Consider the following 18,029-nt stretch of genomic DNA (forward strand, 5'->3'; position numbering starts at 1 on the left):
CTTAATTTCTAATTATTTCTCAATGACATAAATTATTTGGTAAGATTCAAAATTTTAGAATCCTAATTCGACAATTGTATTATGTATTTATTAATTATGAAAAAAAAATGAGTAATTTGTAAACATTATTAAGTAAGATAGATTAGTCAAAGTCAAAGGATGAAGGATAATATATAAAGAAAGGAGGGTAATGGAAGCACTATTTTTTTATTTATTGAGGGAGGTATAATTAATATTATATATTAATGAGGGTGCATGTTAAGCACCCACGTTTCCTCCCCTCTCTCCTCTGTCTTTATCCATTGTTAAGTTGTTGGGTTTTTGGCTTTTCTCAACTTTTTTCTCTGCCAAACATATGATGGAGTTGGTTCTTTCTTCCCACTTAACAAAGTGCCTTTCTATTCTGTCTTTTCTCTACTTTCCCATCATTCATTATTTTATATCTAATTTAATTTAATTGAAAAAGAGAGTTACTATTACCACACCAAAATTTACTAACACCACAACAACTAAGATGCATCATCAGCAAAAGATGGTGTGTTAGTAACAACTCTCTTAAAAAAAGAATTTCTTCTTTTCCCAACTTTAATCCTTGCAGAAGGGATAGTTACCTTATGAGAATTACTATTGCCACACCAAATTTTACTAATGACACACCAATTCCAACCTAAATCTAAGCCCAACTTAAATCAATTCCATCTTAAATCTAACCCTAGCCTAAGTCAATTCTAACCTAAGCCTAAGCCCAACATACAAAAAAGCCCATTCTATACCTTTACTCGAACCCAAAATCTAAATTACATCTATGATCTCAACTAATTACCACAAAAAGAATCAATGATCATTAAGATGGATACTTGTAACCACCATAACCCATCTCCCTAAATCAATTTATCCAACCTCATCATTATCCTCAACTCATACCCCATGTCATAACCTACCCCCATAATTTTCTCTAAACCTTCTTCACAAACAATTCTCACACCCATTTTCCTTAATCAACTCACCCAACTCATACATTTTCATACCCTTTTGCTATGTGTTATCATATCCTTCACCTTTCCAAAATCAAAATACATACTTATCTTACATAACCATTCTTCCAATCAAATACTCAATCCATATGGGTCAAGTAATCCATTTTAACCCTTTTTTACCATGTTTAGCCTCTCCTAACCACAAATTCCCTACTCATTCATAAACCCCAAGTCATTTAGCATCATCTATTTTCACCATATTCTACCCTTAAAAAGTTTTTAAAAAATCTATAAAAGCCCACCCTTCTCACACAAACCCCCAATGCTTGAACTTTTCATCTCAAGTCATCTCACTTAATCTCTCATCTCAAAACTTCTCAAGTCCCCCATAAATCTAAGTTCTACTCAACTCATCAATCAATGCTTTATTCACTCCCTCTCTTTTCTTACAAAAATAATTTCACATAAACATTTGAATCAAAGACTCAAGAAGAAGAAAGAGACTTAAAACTTACAGGTGGGTATAGGAAAATAATTCCATCTATCTCCCTTCTCCATCTCCATTTTTTATCTCCCCCTTTCACCTTTATTTTTCTTTTGATTTTGGAGGTTCACCTTCCTTAAAATGTAAATCTTTGTGGTCTAGTCACAATGGGGTCTCTCTCTTAATGTGGCGACCCCCATAATCTAGGCCTAAAATAAAATCCCTTAAAGATTGAGGGTATAAGTTTTATTTTCATCAACTTTATCTTCTAGATTTTTCTAAAAAATAAAAAAATGATCAAAACATAGGTTATCAACTAAGGTGGAGGAAATATGATGCCTAACACCTTTCTTATTTTCTAAAATGGACCCCTTTACCTAAATTTTAGGTGGATTAATACCCTATCCGTACGAGAGTAACTATGATAAAAACTGATTTTTCTAAAACTATATTTTGGGTGCATATTCACATCATATTCTAAAAAAGAACGGTGATGACTCCAAATTTAAGTAGAGATTAGGTTTTCTATGAAAATCCCATATCTACACCACTCATACGACTGTAAGATTTTTTTCTCACATAAAAGTCAATCCGAAATTTCATAGAATCACACGAAACTTAATGAGGTTAATTGAAAATTGGGGATGCCCTTAATAGACGTGGGTACTTCTAATTGGTTGTTTTAGGATTCTGTGAAATCTCTGATTGACTTTTCTATGAGCAAAAAAGATTTCCATGCGACTATTAGGGTTATTTCATTTATTGTGAATGTCTTAAAAATTCTGTGTTAAGAAACTCTAGAAGTTAACTTCTAAGCCACAAGTCCAAAATGATTGAGTTCTTATTTTTCTTCAATGTAATGTTTTATATAATGTAAAACAAGAGCTAAAAGAGAAATGACTTATAGAGGACCCACTCTCTTTCATGAAAGAGTAGCCACGTTTTTAACCTATAATTTTAAATGATAAGTTGTCTGAACTCTAAATGGGCTTAGACTCATAGCTTAGTTGGTTTGACATATTGCAAAGGAACTGTGTATTCAAGTCCGACTTATCCATTTAACAAAAAAAAAAAGAGTAGCCACGTTTTTTGTTATAAGGGTGTTGTTGAGGAATTAATCACTCTCTTATGGATGTGTTCATGTTACACCAATTAGATTGTATCTCAAGACATACATAAAATATGTTATAATACTACATTGCATTATCAAGATCGGATTCTCTCTAGTTAAGGAAAGAATCTTGATATTGTTGGATTCTTTCCTATGGATAATTACCCTATTTAGATAAGGATTGATTTGGCAGTTTCAACTTAATGGATTATGATTCCATTATAGGGTTAGGTTTTTTAATCCTTTTAAAGGGGTAAGGGCCATTATAAATGGAATCTGTAGAAAAAAGAGATTTTGGAAAGAAAAACCTTAGGCTATCATATGACGGGGAAAATCATGTAATATATGGATTATATTAGAATTATTCTTGGACCAGTGGATGTATCTTTGCCGAACTAGGTAAAATCTCGATGTTCTTCTTTTTTATTATTATTTGTGTGATTTCTTGATGGGATTTTGATCCAAATCAAGATCTCGTGGTGGATTGAGATTGTGATTATTATTATTATTATTTTTTTTTTTGAGAGAGAGATTTACCCGGTAGACCTAATTAACTTTTATTACAAAAACTCCCTAAGGGAACCTTGCTTTATGAAGTTCGTTACCCACTAAACATCACTTAATTGAGTTCGTTACCAAGCAAACCTTGTAACGGGATCCATGTCATAAATTTCTAACTTTTTGTAGTTAATTTGTTGCTTAACATATCTTGGAGTGGATTTTAACCACAATAATTTGTAGCATTCAAAAACATGATCTGACATACAAGATTATAAAGGAAAAAATTCTAAGAACTTAAAAAAAAAAAAAAAAAAATCACTGTTGAATTTAAATTTAAATTTGGGAGTTTGATATCCATTCATTTTCAACATCTATAATCAAGATCAAAAAGATTTTTTTCTTTTAACGTTTTCTGTAGAATCTGAGTTTTTACATGCAATTTGATTGTCCATGTGGGCCCAATGACTCTTAGCAAGATTTGAAATCTGACCAAATTAGTCATGGTAGCATGATTCATTAAGTAAAGTCTGTGCAATGTTGCTTCCCGCCAAGGGGGAAGGTGTCAGCAAACCTGAGAAAGAAAGATTCAAATGGTCTCATACTCTCATTTATTTAAAAAATTATGAGAAAATACAAGTGGGTTAACAAGCCGTTGCTCTGAGTCTAAAAATTTCATTAAATGCTTGTCTATGCTTGTCTATTCTTTTTTTCCTTCTAAATTCTCATGTGGCAGTGTACTTTATTTAGAAAACATAACGTGGGTCCAAATGCAGTTCTCGATATCTTTGGAAATTACTTCAAATTAAATCAAATGGTCTCTTCAGCTTTACGTTTAGAAAATACAACTGGCTTTACAAGCTATTTCCCTTTGAGACTTAAAATTTCTATAAATACTTCGTTTTAGATCAGTCCCATTGTGAAGATACAAGTGAGTATGCCAAAATCAGCACATAAAGGCTTACTTTCATGACACCTCAATATTTTTTTTTTTTGATATGGTGGTTCATACTTCATACCCCAATCTTGAAGCTCTATCTCTTAAGCTTCCACTTCCCTAATCCATCATCAACATGGACAAATGAGCAGTGCATAGTTTAAGAGTGGAAATCTAATACATGAAAACTATGTAATAATTTTGAACATATAGAGTCCAATTCACAGAATATGGGTACCAAAAACTAGTATTGATAAGGCTACCCATACGTTGGATGCAAAATATCAGCTAATAAAAGGGTTCATGAAGAAGAAATTTTAAGGATTCAAATTTGAATCTTAACTTGGAGGCATGGAGGACGGTATCCAAGGAAAGAAACTTACCAATTTTGTTTGAAAACCAAGCCAAAACTGTGCTGTATTGTTACTCTTGCTCCCAGCGGGAGAAATCTGACCCCTTCCCTTGTTCCCACCTATGTATATGAGAGATTTTCGGAAGTGAAAGTTTTTCTCAGTGGGGAATAAAAAGAATTGGAGAGATGATAGAACCATATTTCTGACCAGGAATAAGACCTTCACAAGAATATCTTAGTGGGGGCAATAATCTTTAGTCTCTCTTCTTTTTTTTAGAAGGAAACCTATTAATGTATCTGACTTGAATCCATATTTATTTTAAATCTTAAAGAGAGATGGGCCCATGGTTTTAAATCTTGTCCGAGAGACCGAGACTACTCGTTGGATTCATCTCGGTATTGTCCACAAACAAGACGAATTGACAAGTCGTCTCAAACCTGTTGTGTCTTTCAAAAGTCAGTTGATTGTGTCATTGTCGAATGAGATGACTAAAATAAATCGAGCAAATCATCTCAGATGATTTGGTCTTGATCATGGACGAGACGAAGTGTCAGAAAGAGTTTTAAAACCATGAATGGACCATCACACACAGTTTTGAAAAAAAAGTTGGGTCAGACCCAACTTTTTTTTTTCCTTTCAAAAAGAAAAAAAGTTGGACCATCACACAAGCCCGATTGACCAAAATATATTTAAGGCTTTGGAGATGGAAGAATGGCCAGATGAATGCTATGAAGCTGAAACCAATCCTCTTCAAAATAAATTCAGAAGAAGACAATCTTAAGATCAGCAAATTTCCCAATCCCAAATGTAGTCAGAATTTGTACATGATCAATTGTTTTATAGGAATGGCTTGTTCCGAAGAGGTTGATGAATGGGATATTGAATCTAAAGTACAGTTAGTAAGGTGTAAGAAGGATAGATTGAGAGGGTAAAAATCTCCAATAGACATTAAATCTAGATCGAGAAGATGTTTTTTTTTTTCTTTTCTTTTTTCTTTCTGATTTTAGGGTAGATTGTGATTTTTTCTGGTTGTTGTAGTATTGTGGGAAATTCCTTTTATAGGATTCTTTCTTTCAAAATTGCAAATCTCTGCAATTCTCATTATTTATCTCTTTTCTTGCTTAGCATTGAAAAAAAAAAAGATTTGTAAGGGACTTGTATTGTAGTACATAGCAGGTTCCTTCAATTATTTTCTTTGAAGAAACCAGCCCGTTTCAAAGTTTTTTCAAGCCCACTGGTAGTTCAAGACTTCAATATAAAACAGAAAAAAATAAAAGATGTCACTTTCTTAATCAAATCTGCAAAATTTCTCATGTGTGTTATTTTCATCTTCAATAGGATAAGTTAATTATGGGAGTTACTATTGCCACACAAAATTTACTATTGTCACACTAATTTATAGTCTTTAATAAACATTGTGCAGTGTTAGAAGCAACTATTTATATTCTCTCTATTTCTCTCCATCCTAATCAAGACTCACAACAAACTACCACACCAAATCATGCCCAAAACTCCAACAAATCATCAAAGGGACCAACACAAACAAACAAATCACCAACCTCATCACCTTCATCTTTTCTTCCACGAATGTATGGTGTCAGGCTGAGATACACCCGTCTTCATCACCTTCCAAGTTTCAACACGGTGCAGATATCAACCTCTACCTACCAAGCGATACCTTCGATGTAGTTGTCCATACCAAAACCTCTCAAACTCGTCTCTCTCTCCTTGTGTGTGTTGCACTATTACGATTTGGGGATTAGGATTACCTAGAGCTAAAAAGATTTTTTTTTTTTTTTTATAATTTTTTTTTTTTTTATTTCCAATTTTCATTCTAATTACTAGAGATTCAAGAAATTCCTTACTTGAATGTATGAGTAATTTCCAACGAAAAACGTTTTATGAGTAAGTTTTTACTTTAATCTATGTTGATTCAGTAGGCATCAAATATGTAAGAGAATGGATGCAACTTGAAAATCTAAGAAGACTTATAAATAGACTGATTAGCACATTTCTTTGTTATTTTTCTACCTACTATTGCTGTATTTTTAATCAAAATACTATATGACTTTAGTTGCGGGAGATACTCTATTGAGTAAATGTTTGTGGTGATGCATTGATAATGGAGATGTTAGCCAGAATCTCATATAGATGTCGTGAGACATTAACACTAGATGTTGTGGTAATGCATTGGTGATGGATTTAGGATACTAGTCTGAATCTCATTTGCTTTGTTTTGTCATAAAGCATTGGTATGTAGTAAAACAAAATAGTGTGTAAATTTGTTTTTTCAATAAATGGTGTGCAGATTTCCTTTTTTGGTGTGATATATAATTTAATTAATTGGTGTGGCAATAGTAAAAATTGATGTGGCAGTAGCAGTCTTTTAATTATTTCTCTTTGCTTCTTTATTATTAATTAATGAGGTTCAATACTTCTGGTAACTGCTAGTGTTCTCCAAATCCTTCCATAAAATTATAACTTTATGAGTTAGAGATATTAGATAATACAACAACAAGAAGCTAAGCTAAAGCAAATCAAATTGACAAAAATAGCTACTCTTACTATGGTAAACATGTCAGATATTGTAAACCTATTAGAGAGATTTTTCTTTCTTGTAGAAGGGCACATGAAAGAAACACTCCAACAGTGGAAAATGCTGAACAAAGGTAGTTCCTCAAATTAGAAACTCCTCTTTGAGAGATATCACATTCCTTGGGAGACAATTACTAATCAAAATCTAGTATCAATTTGGTAAACTTTAAAGATTATTACCATTGTTAAACTCTATTTCATAGAAAATAAAATCTATAATAATTTTTTAATTTAATAATGAAAATGTGAGATAGTACGCAGGCTATACCAACATACAAATGAGAGAGAGAGAGAGAGGTGACTTGATATTTTCTTCCTCCTTTTTTACAGGAGTAAAAATGGGTAGAATATTACATTTAAGGATAATATTGAAGTAACATTAAAATGTACATCGTGGGGGACATTTTTGACACGGATGTGTGTCAGAACCATAGATGTTTTTCATGGAGAACATTTTTGACGTGGATGTGCGTCAGAACCATAAATGCTTTTCATGGAATAAATTGTCATGCTAGAGTAACATTGAAATGTACATCGATTCTAACATTCTGATGTGGTGGTGCATACATAACCAAAGATGCTTTTCATCGAGATATGAGTGAAAAGCATCTATGGTAATGTGTGCACCACTACATCAAAATGTCTAATCGATGTTCGTTTTAATGTTACTTCAGCATTATTCATAAATTAATTATAATCTGGTTAGGCTATACGAGATTCATCTTTGCAAGAGTCCTTGCTTCTCCTCTTGTAAAGTTTTAGGAAAATTCCAATTAGAGGTGTCAACGGGTCGGTTCCACGTATTAACATATACCCAAATCCGAAACCTAAATAAAATGTCGGTTCTCGTTCTTATTGATTTTGGTTTTGGGAATGAGATCCTTGGAACCCAAATCGACCTGATAAATACCCAATACCCATCGGTACTCTCAGGGTACCCATTAAGATAGATTATGTTTTTTGAATGAGAAAAAAAAAATGAATTTCCAATAGAATAAACAATTCCTTATAAATGTAATAATTTAATTCTAATTCTCAATTGAAAGTTAAGATCATCAATAAATTCTTCAAACAAATCAAACTTTTGAGAATAAAAATTGTGGAAAATTATGATATGAATCATTTATTTTTTGTTAAAATTATATAAAAATATGAAAAATGAATGATAGTACATATAGAGAAAAGGTAAAAAGACGAAAGACTTCACATTTTCTTTATATTTTAATCTTACTTCAACTACATTTACTTTAAGATAACTCTTTATGAGCATTTTATTAGATTGCTAATTTTATCATAATGTTGTAAATTTACTATTCGGGTACCCCATTTGTTACCAGTCAAGTACCTGAAGGGGATCCAATTCTTATTGGTTCCTTAAGATAGCTACCCAAAACCGGACTAAACAATGATAGGATCCATATTAGTAGATCCAAAACCGACTAATCAATTTTGGGTACATCGGGTAATCGAGTAATTGGGTACCCATTGACACCCTTAATTCCAATGCCTGCCGAATGGTAGAGATGGGAAGAAATTCCCTAGGTTCACTAATCCCTAGGAAACCTCTGCCCTTGATTGCACACTTCCGTGTCCCTAAATCCTTGATGTGTCCTTAATTTGTGTGTGTGTGAGAGACCCATTACCAATTGTACTCCATTAAAAATTTCTTTTTGAACATTATTTGTATGATTGCAGTCCAAAAAAATTAAAAAAATAAAAGTTGCACTCTTTTTCTTGTTCTTCCTACTACCCACAAAAAGTTAGTTATCTCTACTTATATCTTCCCTACTTAGAAGTGCAAGGCTCTTTACACTAATCTTCAAAATTATAGGTAGCCTTATGAAGAGCAACTAGTAGTTTCACCTACGTTATGTTTGGATTGAAACAAATGAAGAGAAAAGAAAAGAAAATAAGAGAAAAATTAAAAATATTGTTTCTCCCCACCTTTGTTTGGTTTAATAGAAAAACATAAGTTCGAAGAAAGAAAAAAACAAAGATAGAATTATAATTTTAAATATTATATTATTCATGAAATTTTCTTTTCTCGCCTATTTTTCTATCCATTTCTCCACTTTTTTTCTTTACTCTCTCCCACTTAACAATCCAAACAAAACAAGTGGGGAGAAACTCACTTTTTTTTTTCCTCTTCATTTCTATCGATTTAAGCACACTCTTAGAGATTGTATATATAAAAATAAAAATTAGAAAGAAAAAAGAAAAGGGGTAATTTTAAGGATAGGGTGCAATCGACAACTGGTGGTTGGCAACTAGTGGGTCCTAGTTTTATGGATAAATAAAAATTAGAATAAATTAGAAAGAAAAAAAACAAAAAAACAAAAACAAATAAAAGAGCAATTTTCAAATCTCAAACTAGGTTTGATGCACAGTATCAAACGTAGATGGATAAGTTCCGTGGAACAGATTAGTGCTGGTTTACTGGAGAGTATTTTTTTGGGAATCCGAAAACATATTCTCGTACGTTGACGAGTCAAATACCGTTTGATTATAATATTCTAAGCATGATAAAGCTGCGATGAGAAAATCTGAGGTTTTTTCTTCCATACAAACGTAGTTTAAGTCTAGAAAGGTTCATAGTTCATAGTATAAAGTGACAGTTCTTGAGGACACAAAGGAACCTCAAAAGCACCACTAACCCACGTTAAGACGAGAAATTCTGTCACTCAAAACCCTAACAGTATCTCATCCCCACTGTTAAGATTCTCCGCATAACTTAGAAAGTAATTTGAAAAAAAAACAGAAACACAACACTCCAGACACCAAAAACTTTAAAAAACAGCAAATAAATAGCCAAATTATGGATACCCACAAAAATTAAATGAAACACAAGGAAGACCACAAACCTTTTTTCTAGGGCTTTTCAAGGAAAATCCTAATGGGTATGTTTGCATGGTGACAGAAGCAAAAAAAAAATGTGGGTTAGGGTTTCTCATGCTCCTATTAAAAACCCTAATGGGTATGTTGCATGGTGAGAGAAAATAAAAAGTGAGGATTAGGGTTTATTGTGCTCCTATCAACAGATGAAGCTGCAGCTTGATCTGATCTTCCCTGTTGTAGGGAAGTTGAGATCAGGCTGGCAGCTTCACCTACCAATAGAACACATTGAACCATTCAGCTTCTACTTCATGTTTCTTGTTGTATGTGAGGGTGTATAAAGAAGATGATGAGAGGGATATAAATAGAGAGAGGTGAAGAGAGAGGGAAATTAATTATCTTTCTGTAATAGTCACTTGTGATTTTGTTAATATTTGGGACTGAAAAGCTTAAAAGATGTGGTCCCAAGACCCAAGTTAATTAAGCCAATTGAATATTTTCACACCCACACCAGCACCATGCAGACAGGTTAGCAAAGGTTTCTAAATTTACTTAGAGCTTTTAATAACTTTAGTTGGGTGGGTACTCTCTCTCTCTCTCTCTCCATCAACCTTTGAACCATAAAGAGAGTAAAACACTAGGACACATGGGGGACCATTTTGCATGGCTTCTTAGTAGAGAATAATGTTCACAAAAATACAAGAAAGAAAGAGCATCTCTCTCTCTCTCTCTCTCTCTCAATACACACACATTGGTTAAATGGTTTACATTTACTCCAATCCTAATAAGCATCCATCTTTTATTTTGTTCACTAATGATAATCTTTTCTTTGTAAAAATGGGTTACCATTTGTTGAGTGCTAGCTACTCCTGCATCTGGTTGGTGCCAGATATACATAAAGAGTAGTTATTAAAGACATTACCATGAAGTAGGTGACATTTGGAGGATTAGTCTGTAAAGATCTGATTGAGGGAATTATGAAAAGTTATTGTGACTATGACATTTTGTTTTTCTTTTGGTTTGATCCCTTTAGTAGGTTTTATAGATGGAATAAGTATTTATAGTCACTCCCATAGCCTAGTGTCCATGTACTAGAACAAATGTATTATAGGGAAAAGTTTCTACTAAATTGACTAGCGTGGGTTATATTCTAAAATCAAGATTTAGCTTTGCATAACCTTTTTGAGATTTTATTTGGTGCCTTCAAAAAGAAAATGGAATATTTCCCTATATCAAACTTCTCTCTCTCTCTCTCTCTATCTTGACAAAGATGAAGGAATATGATCTGTTACCTTCATAGAACAATATTTTCACAGTTAAAACATGATAGCACTAAGAATATAATTTAATGGAAAATACTAATAGCAAACGAAGTTAATTGGAGGCTCTCTATTAAATGAACAATTTTTATGGGAGGATATTCCATAGGGATGATTTCCAAATGTAATGGATCCTTAGGAAATGCAGACTAATCCCTAGAAAATTTGTTTTTTTTCTTCTATCTCAACTTTATGTTTGATGCAGCAAACAAAAAGTTGAAGTTAGAAAATTCTTAATTCAATTACTGGGGAGTGATTAGAATTCAATAAACGAAAAAAATTAAATATATTAATTAGGTTTCTTTTTCAGAATCACATGATGTTTTCGTGTTCTCTAAGTGGGGAGAATTTTTTTGACTTTCGAGTCCATGAGTTTGTTATGAGGTTATAAATATCAAAATGGATTACATTTTTACCACAATGTCTCCTCCAAATAATTCATAGCACAATTCGATTGAAAAAATGATAATGATTTAGGCCCCATGATGGTCTCCATGGGGTTGGCCTAGGGGCAAGTTGAGCCTTGATAAGTTCCTTGAGAAGTGTTCCAAACCCCATGAAGCAATTAATTCCTTGGGGCCACCCTCCAAGGTCTAGTTGACCATTGACTCAACTACTTGCTCATAGGACTTTCTGAGTGGGCGGTGCGTGGAATCTTAAAAAAAAAAAAAAAAAATTAGGTCCCACAAGCGAAAGTATACATGTGATGTAAGTATAGACGTCTCCTTTTCTTGTAGTTCAGAATCTTAAAATGGTTGTATTTTTCTTTAGATGATTTCCAATTTATGAAGATTCACACATGATACGCATATTGACGAAATTTTCCCAAAATGTAATAAACTTTTGATGAAATTTTGATTGAGCTTACCATGCATTTTAATTCCCAAAACGTCAACAACAAGATCGCGGATTTGTCAAGTGACCATCTTGCAGGTTAAAGTGTCAATCTCATATGTTAGCAACTTTAAGAGAGATTGGCATACTATATAAACCAGCGTGCAACAAAAATATCGTCAAGATTGTCACTTTAAACCTGTGAGATCATCATTTGAAAAACCTGTGACCTCATTGTTCACGTTTTGGGAATTAAAATGAACAGTTACCCGAAATCAAAATTTTGTCATATTTGATAAAATGGTAATTTACCCTAACAAATAAATCAGTTAAAATGATCACCATAAACAATCTATTCCTCAATTAAGTAAAGAATTTAATAGATATATTTTAATTTATTTTTCAATTAGGAATCAAATAAGGACTAGGTAAAAGGGACCCACTTTATATAGGGATGAGGTTATGATTCTAGAGGAATGTTGAGGTGGCATAATGGGGGAGAAACAGTGAGTAGTAGTTGATGTCACGTGGTGGATATAATATATATTGATCTCTTTCACTGAATCCAAATTAAATGGTGGCAATTAATTAAATAGTAATTTGTTTTAAGAATATAAACCCCCATCCAAAAGAATACCTCACTAAATTTAGGCAAAGAAACATACATTAAATCTCTAGAGTTAATTAGCAATATATCTGACTCTTTGGTTGGTTAGCTTTCTAAAATTCGAATCTTTGTGATTGATTACCTATGTAACGCTTGAGAAGCCGGTTGATAAATCTAATTCTTACTTTTGTATTATGGGAAGAGTCATGTTGAAGTGACCTTTGGATTGTACCTCATATCACACATCTTGACATGAAAGTGTGTAGGAATCCTATATGTTTTTTTTTAACTCGTATCTTGATAAAAAAGCATCTATGGTTTTTGTACGATACTTTCATATCAGGATGTGTGATATGAGGTACAACCTTGAGGTCACTTCAGCATTAGTCTTATGAAAATAAGGACTTGATTGATTTTTCATTAGGATTGAGTTGATTAAGAAAAATGTAGGAATAATTCCAATAAACGATAAACTAAGATAAAGTCAAACAAGATGATTCGGACATGTTCATCAAAAGTCGAATGCAATTCATGTCAGAAAAAATATACAAGTTAAAGTTTAAAAGAAGTGGAGGAAGAGCCAAAAGGACATGGATGCAAAGAGGCAATGAAAGTAAATATGAAGTCACTCTCGATTATATAACAAAAACTCAACTTTGCACAAAATTTAATGGAAAAACAAGATTTGTTTAGCTAATCCCGAATCTTTATGTGTTGCATCTTTTTTTTTGTTTTTTTTTGTTTTTTGACTTGGATGAGTCATCCAGTAGTATATAAAATTGAAACCCAATCAAAATTTTAGATGTCCATTTCAATCTCTAGCCGATTTGTGCAATTTTTTACTCGGATCTTAACTTATTATCAAGAGAAAATTTACTATATCTCATCCATTAAAGATTAAATTCTCTATAAGCCTCTATATATCTAGAGCATTCTCATTAATGTCGAATTCTCTAATTAATTTCCAATCCATCCATTAAACAAAATACTTAGTGGGAGGGAGACATGCAATAAGCCAAACTCAGAAATTGTTGTTTTTGCTAGAAAGCCGTTGGTGATTAGTAACCATTAGATTAAACATGATTAACAAATTATGGGTTTTATTATATCATCCACGTGTATGGTTATAGTTGGTGGGAAAATCCTCAAAATTAAATGGCTAAAAATTTGTCTACAAGGAATCATTAATCAGATTGATTTCTTTTCTCTGGACCCACTCACCCACTACCAATCAATGGGGGAGATTGGATAGTATTCCCTTGGAGAAGACATCAAACTCCGCTCTCCTACATACCCAACAACAAAACTTTTACGTAGCTGGGAACTGTTGACTAATATTGTACCCCTAGCCCTAGGAAAGAGATTCCATTACTTTTCTTTAAATTAACTAATTGAGGGAGTCAACTCAAAACCATTTAATTGTTTAGGGACGCCAGCCTTAAAAAATTAATTTTCTAAGAAATTTTCTTACCTCAAACCACAGCTGAGGCACGCGACTACAAACAAACGATTGAGGAAAAGGGAAAGGGTGTTTTAGACATGCCTCCTTATGTTTGCTAAATATTAGAGATACCCCCCGATGTTTTGAAATTAATGATATGCATATCCCTTGACCTTAATCTTCTACATAGACTAAAGGGAAAAAGACTTGAATACCCTCATCTTTAACCTCTAGTAAAAAAACTCAGATTTTTTTTTTTTTTTTTTTCTAAAAATCAATTGTCAACCTCAATGGATAAATTTTTTAACCCTCATCAACTATCCTAAGACAACTTTCAAATCACAAGGTAAGATAGATTTTTTGAGGAAGTATAAAATGATGAAACTTTGGGTTGAAAAATCTAGGGATTTCTACAAAAAAGGCAAGGTAGAAAATGATGGATTAAAATAAGGTTGAATAAATTAAAGTTACCCTAGAAGTTGGAGAGCTTGAAGATGATTCGTTTTGGGAAGAAAAAACAAATAAGATTTAAAAAAAATTTGAAAATGATGAGATTTTTGGAAGAAAAATCTAAGATTTTATGTAAAGAGCTAATTCTAGGTCGAAAACGATGAATATTGAATATTAAAGATTAAGTTGAGTAGATATACCATGGAGGTTGGAGAACTTGAAGATAACTAGTTATAAGAAGAAAAACCTGGGTTTTTGACTAGAGGTTGTAGATGAGCGCATTTGACTCTTTTTCACTTAGTCTATTTAGAGAAACTCCAACGCAAATAGGCATAATTGGTAGTCATTTTGCTTATTTAAAGCTTCTTCACTTCAATTGTACTAGTCAAAATGACTCTCCACAAATTTAGTTACAATGAAATATTTCACAGTTCCCATCATTTTTTACCGCCAACAGGAATAGAGAGAGAGAGAAACTCACTCTCTCTAAAAATATTTCAAATTAGAGAGCCCCAACCTAGGTATGTTGGAGTGAATTCGAAGGGTTCTAACTCAGTAAAATAACAATTGAGAGAGGATACAGATCCCGAGCTAGAGTGCGTTGGAGTTGCTATTAGAAGATCAAGTTTAAGGAATGAATGTCATCAAGTTCAAAGCATAGGGGGGTATCTCTAATATTCAGCAAAACATAGGGCGACATGTCTAAATCATGCAAAGGGAAGAAACAAAATCTTCTTAGAGATCAATTTTGTTTGGAATCACTAACATCCCAACCATTTGTTTGACGGAGAGCCTCGACCCAGTGTTTTACTTTTAATCACAATAAACTGATTCGGAAAGGCCCTCGAATTTCATTCGCATTTCGAGTGGCATGTGCATAGAGCCATAGATCTTTTTCTTCGGGATACAAAGATCTATGGTTTCATACACACATCCACGTCAACAAATTTCAAAGGCTCTCCAAACGAACGGGGAATCCCTAGGAAATTAACTTGTGTTTCATCTCATCTAACGCGTCCAATTGATTCTGTCCATCAAAGTTTGTTTGAAGCTAGATAAGTCCTTTTCCTAATAAATCAATGAAAGTGGACTTCTCTAAAGATCAAAGACGCTTGTGACTCAAAGTTCAAACATGTGGCTGAGATGGAAAGGAGGAATAAAACATGTTTCCTAGAGATCAGTATTTTAATTTCCTAGAGATATAAATTAAATGATGGGTAATCCCTAGGAATTTTATAGTAAATAAATAAAGATTATAAAAAGCAAAAGATGGAAAAATGGCTAGATGTTGCTGGCAAGAAATCTAGCCTTGACAGCCACACATGTGCACAAGAACAATTAGCACCGAAATAGAATATAATATAGAGAGAGGAATCAATAAAACTAGGGTATATTGTGCTGCTTCCCTTCGTACAAGCAAAGTTCATGTTTTTTAAATAAATACATTATACAGGAAAGTGTTTGACAAACCCTAGTTTAATATGAAGGAGTACTCCTTAAGAGCTATTGTAGATGTCAAAGCAAACATGGTTCCTGTAACAAAGACAATATAATAAATAAATAAAAAAGTGTTAGTAAATGGTGTTGGCACATGAAGGACATTAAGGAAGAAAGGGACTTACTTAGGGTTTTTCACTTTTTAATCTTCTTTTGTGGAGATTTGAAGAAAGAGTGAGAATCTGTGATGTATCCCTAATGGGGGAAGGAGTGAGGCTGTCAGATCATGACCTAGCTGATGATAGTATATTTTTTATTTTTTTGGGTCCATCCAAAGCTAGATCATGCTGGCAGCTTCACTTATTCCCCAAGGGACTGAAAAATACACTAGTCAACTTCCTTGGGTGGAGGCATTGATGCAACTTTCATCTGAGAGAGAGAGAGAGAGAGAGAGAGAGAGAGAGGGTGAAAATACAATACAAGCAGGTGGAAGTGAATGATAAATATAGCAAATACTATTTTGTGGGTTTTTCTTTGAATGATAAATAACATATTCTTCTATCAAAGAATTTTTTTTAGAGGTACTCTGATGCACTAGGGGAGGAAACAAAGAAAAAAAAAACAATCTAAAACTAGGAGGGAAAAAAAGGTAGGAAACAATTTCCAACTTCACCCCACCAAGAGAATATATAAAAGAAATTAAAGAAGAAACTTCTGTATCCAAACAAGAGAGAGATAGAGATTGATGATATCGAAAAGCAGAGTGAAGTTTATGAATAAATAATAGGTAGCTCAGGTGCATTTGAGATAACATATAGATAGCTCATGTTCATGGTGCAACCCCAAACAATACAAAATTAAAATAAAATAAAGAACTTGGGGGGCATGAAGGGCACCAATGCCATCCCCATTTATATAGAAAGCTGATATATATGATTCAATGTCAATGCTCTCAACTGGGGAGATGTTATCTATAGAGATGAGAGAGAGAGAGAGAGGCATGTGAAGTTAGTTGAGAAAGAGACAATTTGTACAGGTAGGGGTGTTCTAGGCTTAGTTGTAAAGAAAACATTTGCCTCAACCTTAGGTTGGTGCTTTCCAAGAAATCTACACTAATCCCAAGAAAAGAAGATTAATCTCTAAGAAATTGGTGTTTTCTTGTTATCTGACCCGTCTGTTTGAGGAAGAAAACAGTCCAACGTATAATAGGTATCGTGGGAACCATAAGAGGAGGGCATGACAGAGGGGACAGTGGGCGTGACTATTTTTCTTTCTTTAATTAAGGTTTGGTCTACGACGTAGATGTCGTAAACATTTAACTTATTAGATTTTCTAGAGATACTTATATGGAAATCTTTAAGTATGTTGTACTATTTCAACCGTTCGTTTGATGGAGAAATTCAAATTTAATTTGTAATGGCTTCTCCTTGCAGAACGGGAACCAATTATTTTGGTTAAACTTTTTATAATATCGATGCATTTAGATCAACCCCACCCCTCCACCACACAGTCCCACTTGCTTACCTAACAGGATTCGCTGTGTTTTGAAAACAGAAAGAATGTCAGCTAGTTTAAAATGAGACTTAGCCACACCAACTCTGTATTGGTGATTTACATAGGAATTGGTGTGGCATTAGTAAACGTTGGTCTGGCAATATCAGCTCTCTTTAAAATTTATAATTTAACTCTTGTTTGTCCTCACTTCATAATGACGAGCAACATGTTGATTTTTCAATCATTAAGCTCTATGTTTTAAGAGTAGAGGTCGTCACTAGATAAAATGGATACTCGTATCAAATGTTACAATTAAATCTGTAAAATTAAAAATATATCATTCTTCATTCGTTATTTGTTGTTATAAATCAATGAAATATATCAAAAGTTACTTCTAAATCATCAAAATTTTGAATATATTGTTTATTGCTTGTGATATATATGTATCACAAATCATCTAAATGAATTGCAATCCCAATTGAAAAATGCAAAGTTAAAAAATCAAAGAAAAAAAATTGTATTTTGAGTACTTTAAAACTTTTGTTAACGTGAATAAAAGTATCAATATCTGGGCTCATTGGCCTACTCGGAAAAACAAGGTTTAGGGCATTGAACTTGCATTGTAGCGTCCAGTAATAAATTTGTCAACCTGTTACTTCT

The sequence above is a fragment of the Akebia trifoliata genome, chromosome 16 (assembly GCF_017979445.1).
Source record: "Akebia trifoliata isolate Shusen 1 chromosome 16, ASM1797944v1, whole genome shotgun sequence".
NCBI lineage: Eukaryota > Viridiplantae > Streptophyta > Magnoliopsida > Ranunculales > Lardizabalaceae > Akebia > Akebia trifoliata.